Genomic DNA, 6,134 nt, shown 5'->3' with positions numbered 1-6,134 from the left:
AAATCTATTTAAAAATCAAGCTAGCTATTTCTGGACTAGTCTAGACTATTTCCTGTTGCATCACTGATACATGTTCAGTTTACAAGCTGATAAATAGGAATGCAGAGGTTTTATAACACACATACTATACTGGTTTTCTGTCTCTTCTATGTAGTATATTTCAAGATAAAATGTCCCTTTGATTTGTGATTTTTATTTTATGTGTATGAGTCCTTGTGTGTGTGATATGTGAAGAATAGGGAGCCATATGGCCCCTTCCTCTGTTCCCCTCACTGGCTAGGTTAGACAGCTGGAGTCCCAGTCCTCTCTCTGTGGCTCCTTCCTTTCCCCCAGCACAGCACTGGTGTTAGATGCACCCCGTGCTTGGCCTTTCCATGGGTGCCAAGGATCCAAACGCAGGTGTTCCTGCTTACCCAGCAAACATTTTGCCCACTGAGCTATCTCTCTAGAGCCCAAACTGTTTCTTTTAATGAGATTTTGTTTTTGTTTTTCCAGACAGGGTTTCTGTGTGTAAAAGAGCTTTGGGGGTCCTGGACTCACTTTGTAAATCAGGCTGGCCTCAAACTCACAGAGATCCACCTGCCTCTGCTTAACTTGAACAACTGATACTAAAAAGAAGATAAGTACTTTGCAAAAATGTTTAAATAAGAGAAAAGCTAAAACCAAAACAAACAAAACACAAACACCTCAGTGTACTCACCTTGAATATGTTGTTAAGATGTTAATTAGGATGTTAAGGGATGAAGAGATTTGGATAAAAATACCCTAACTAGGAACTCTAGATTTTCTTGTCTGTAAAGTGAGATTAAAGGAGGAAATCTTGTTTCTTTTAGCTAAAAAAGCATGGCTGCAGCAGGCAATCTGATCCATTTTATGCATCTGAGAAAAGGCTAATGTAATTTTATTTTCTTTAAATAAAAATAAAATGTATCATTAATAAAAGATCTGACAGTTTGTCAATCAACAATAAAAGCACTGGAATAATTAACAACCAGAAAAGTACCATGAGTTTTATGTTTATCTGGACAAAAGGAACAGATAGTTTCAAGGTGTCATGATTTCTTTATAAAATACATAAAACTTTACATGTAACAATATAAAAGTACAGTATACAAGTGGTTAACAGAGTAAAGAGTTCTGGAAATTCATAAAGACATTTCAAAGGGAATGGGTTGCATTTAGAATAGATTGTGAAATCAGCAGCAATAATAAATAGACTCAGCTCTGAAGAGGGAAGCAGGAGTCAGTGCTGAACAACGTTGAAGCATACTATTTTGCTTGCTTCCACACACATCTGTAGAAGAAAGCTATTTTCCAGAACCTAATAATATTGTAGTCATTTCTGGAAACTGGAGGGCTTAGAAATATGAGTGGAGCTAGAGAAATAAAAAAGGTATTAAGTCAGGAACCTATGAAGCAAGCGCATGAAGAAAGGAAAGAGAATGAGTGACACAGCCTGGAAAAGCAATCAGTGAAGAAAGAAGGGCATGGAAGACTCCAGGGCTGGTATGTTGGCAGGAAGCAGGAAACGATATTGGCAAGAAGATAAAGCAACACTCTTATGGGAAATTAACTTGTGGTTAAGCACTACTAAATCACAGCAAAGTTTGCTGAGTTTCTGGAGCAAGAGGTCTAGTGTTATGTATGGGTGTGAAATGCTTTCAAAAGCTTACCTGTTAAACACCTAGTCTCTGGTAGTGGTGTGAAGTTGTGAACTGTAGGGTTATTTTGGTTTGATTTGGTTTTTAAATTTGTTTTTAGCTATTTTATTTGGGTTCTTATATCTATCACCCTTCTCCTCTCCAATCCTTTCCAACACCAGGTAGGAGAGACAGAAGATTAAAGGGAAAAGGGGCATGGACCTCTATATGCTACTTCCTGTTGAGTAGGGTGTACTTCCTCTGGGCAAGTCCAATCTTTGTACTCAGGACATCCAGCAGTCCAGTAAACCAGTAAGTAGTAAATAAGCCAGCAGCAGGATGAACCAGCAGCAGTTGGGGCAGCAACAGGAGAAGCAGCTGCCCCCAGACCTCTTGGAGCTCTCCCATTTATACCCTCAGGAGTCCTCAGAATTAAACTGTGGTTGGCAAAGATCCATATCCCTCCCAGAGCACACCTGAGGCAAACAGTCTGCTGCTGTGGACAATCTGTGACAGCCCCAAAGTCCTTTCCACACCTGGGATTAAGACAAAAACATGTTCACATAACATAACTGGGTTTTTAAAAAAAAAACAAACCAATATTCTCACTATGGTGGACCCTTTAGGGTATGGAACATATCTGGAAGAAGTGAGCTGGTGGGGAAGCCAGCCTGCAGGGGTATAGCTTCACCCTGCTTCCAGCCAGGATCTCTGTTTTTTTCTTTTCTTCTTTTGGTTAGAGAGACATAAGGAGTTCCAGCTACATACCACCAGGATGGATTCCACTTTATTTCTCTACCATGGCAGAACCAAATTAAATCCTCCCTTAAAATGCTTGTCAGGCATGGTCACAGCAATGAGAAATATCTCATCTACTCCTGATGTGGGAATCCATGGATCCCTGAGCTTTAATTTGTTCTTGCTTGGATTTATATAATTTTTTTTCAGTCAACAATAGTTTATTCACTCCATTATAGAATTAGGTACGCTTCAGATTACAAAACCAAGGTCGTTATAATTTTGAAGGATTGGAATATTATCTTCAAGAAACCAGTCACAGCTTAACTGAAGTAAAACGTGAACACAGGGTTGGTGTCTACTGAGGGAAGTCATGTTCCCCTAATACTCAGAAAGATAATGAGATACACTTTCTTAGTCACTGAGGAAGGCATTTTCTTTCTTGAGGAGCTGATACTATTTCTTTTTTGTAGCTCTTTTCCCTTCTCCTTTTCTCAGTTTCCCCTTCCCACGGAGCTTCTTTAGACATCTTTGCTCATCCTTAAAGTCCTGATCCTCATCTTTGTAAAGGCCAAGGAAACAGAGGTTGCCCATGAGCGCAAAATACTTGTCGTGATTTGGATACCAGTCATAAGTCTCTTTCTTCTTGGCCAAAGGCTGCTCACTAAACAGACTCACCACTTTCATGGACTTTTGAGTCAGTAGACCTGGCCACTTCACCAAAGATCTGGGCACTCAGACGAGACATGCACAGTGCATACTCTGAAAGCGAAGACATTTCTTCAGCAGTAAGGTATAGGATTTCTGCTCCTGACCACATGCACACCGATTTATATAATTTTTAAAGTACACACAGGTTAAAAACAGGCTAGATTAAGTCTCAAATGTTGCCTGACCAATAAGGTCCTAAAACAGAACTGATTTTACAGATCAAGCTATTTATTCAAGTTCAAGAACAGACATTCTGCAGTCTTCTCTGTCAGACGTTCTGGTATCGCATGTTATCTACTATCAAAAGTTGACTTCATGTCTCAGGAAACTTGCTGTTCTAGGATAAGGTCAGTCTTTCCTTCATTATCAGAAGGAGGAGGTTGAATTTCTTTTTAACCATTTCTTAACTTTCCAAAGCACAAACCATAAATATGTAGAGCAAAATAATGACAGAGTTCACTTTGTACCCAACACCAGGAGCCAGACCAGGAACTCCTAGAGCTTGTCTTGCTCTCCTTGATATCTTCCACGCCAGGATTGCTGCAAACCTGGAGTCTAGTCTCTTGGCTCTCAAGTGAAGTTACAAAAATGGTCTTAGTGTGCTTATTAAGATATATGACATACACTCTAATGTTCTCCACTTTAAGTGCACACTTCAATGTTTTTTTTAAAACACACCTAGTTTTGAACAACCACCATGATATGATCCTAGAATGTTTCTGTCTTCCTTTTCAGTCTCTGGAAACTCCATTTATTAGCAGGTGGCTCACATTAGTGGCCACTCCTTGGATGTCTTTGCCCACCCTGAGGCTAGTGCACTCCACACACTGTGTTCAAGCAGCCAGTGTGGCTCAAAGAGAGCCTAAGGAGCCAGCGAAGTTTTTTCTAAGTGTGCTTCTGAACACTATGTTCGTGTCTTGTTTTGGTTTTGTCACACACTACTATTAGCTGGGGTAGGAATGGAGATGGGGACACTGCTGTGGGACTTAGGATGTGGTTCAGCTGGTAGAGTGCTTATCTAGCATGTATGAAGCTCGGTGTCCATTTCCAGTACTGCACATCTACAGTCCCAGCACTTGGGAGGCAGAGACATGAAGATTAGTTTAAGGTCATCTTCATCTCCCAAGCTTGAAAAGCCTGGGATACCCAAGATCCTGTCTTAAAAGCAAAGAAGAACAAAAGCCTTAAGTCAGTAGTGTGCATTCCCAGCCCAGAATAAGAAGTGACACTCTGGCATGTGAGCAGCTGTAAAAGCTCTCCTGACAATCCTGCCGTGTGATCACAGGACCAAAAGGAGACACCAGTTCAGAAGTTGGCTCAGGTTCTGGGTCTGGAGATCTAAAGTTTAATAGATGCCCCACCACATCCTTATTCTTTAGAAAAACCTGTGATTATCTTATTCGATTAAGAGATAAAGGGAAAATGTGTCACACCTACATTTTTTTTTTTCCTTTTTGGAGACAAGATCTTTCCGTGTGCCCCACATGATCCTCCTGCCTGAGCACCGAGGGCTGGAATCTACTGTTAGACCTAGCCTTAGCTCTAATTTGACATTTATTCCAAAGTGGAAACATTGGAGAAGTAGCTTTTCCCACCTCCTACTCAGTCAACACAGGAAACAGCTCTACCCATTTCTGGGCATCAAATCACACTGCTCAATTTTGTCAATAGGCCAGGAACTTCTCAGTTTGCTTTAATTCATAGTGAAATTATGCAAAAAAAAAACCCTTTCTCACAACACCAAATAAATACATTAGAAAATTTTCTAATGCAATTACCAAGAAAAGTGGAAAAAGAAAAAAATTCAGAAGAGGCAAACAAACACCAGCATAGCCTGAAATAGTCTAAAGGACATGTTGCAATATAATAAGCATAAACTCACATTTTGGTAAATAGGAACATTTTGTAGAAGTCAGAGATGACATTTGACTCTTAGAAAAATATTCTTGTCATTTGGATGACATATGGGCGACAGCCAGAGTAAGATTTATTAGCTCTTTACAGAGTATGGATGACCTTAACTTATAATGGGTTATGTTACAATGAACAAGCTGTGTATGCATTTAAACATCTGACCTGCTAACCATCAGAAATGAGCTCTGCCCAACCATGCTTAGAAGTCATGCATTACCCTACAGCTAGGCAAAACCATTTAACACAAAAGCCCATGCCATAATATTGTACAATTATCAAATACCTGCTGGAGATCCAGATATGGCTCATAGTTAAGAGCACTTCTGAAAAGAACCCAAGTTTAGTCCCTAACCTCTAAATTTAGTAGCATAAGTACACTCACGTTTTCAAGTCTGGCTTTAAGAAAAACAGTGCTACATTTTCTCCCTTTTAACTTGGCTTCATTATAACTCTAAATCCATAATATTAGAGCCAGAGATCATAGCAAGAGTGATGCCATTCAGCTGTCATTTAAAGACCCTGCAGTAACTGATCAAGAGAACTTGAATCACTTTCCCAAGCCAAAATTTTGCAAAGCAAGTGACCTCCAGAGCAGGCAATAAAGAAAGAACTGCCTACCAAGGCCCCTGTGCAGGAAACACCCTCACTGCAGACCGGCGCTACCCTGCTCTAAAACAATCTCCTTCATTTTGATGGTTTTAAACATGATATGGAAATTTGGGGACCACAGGAGAGGAACTCCGCCACCTATAGGTCAAAGGAAAGAAGATCTCACAAGGCTTTTTCAGAGCAAAGCACTGACTAATGGAACCAACCAGTTGTTCTAAGTGAGGCTTTAGGAGAGTGACTAGATGCAACATGGGTAGATGCACTCAGAAAAGGATGCTGCCTTCATGTCTCAGCTACTGTAATAAACTCTTAGTTAACATGCTGCATTGCGGTAACCAAAAATAAAAATAAAAAGCTAAACACTATGGATCCTTAGCTAGAAAGCACAGAGATGTGGATGTGAGCTCTTTCTCCGTGCCCCTAGCATTTCCTTCTCATTGCTAAGAATGATCTGAATGAGCAATGAAAACTTACCATTGTGGATAAACACTTAGAGAAAGCTTAGTTCTTAATTCATATAGT

At 40.1% G+C, this 6,134-nt stretch overlaps 1 pseudogene; it reads right to left on the bottom strand.

Annotated features, from left to right (window-relative positions):
- Gm12540 (predicted gene 12540) lies at positions 2,585-3,194 on the bottom strand (annotated as a pseudogene).

This window comes from Mus musculus, chromosome 3 (genome assembly GCF_000001635.26).
Source record: "Mus musculus strain C57BL/6J chromosome 3, GRCm38.p6 C57BL/6J".
Lineage (NCBI taxonomy): Eukaryota > Metazoa > Chordata > Mammalia > Rodentia > Muridae > Mus > Mus musculus.
The sequence above is the reverse complement of the archived record's forward strand: the minus strand, read 5'-3'. Positions and strand labels throughout refer to the sequence as shown.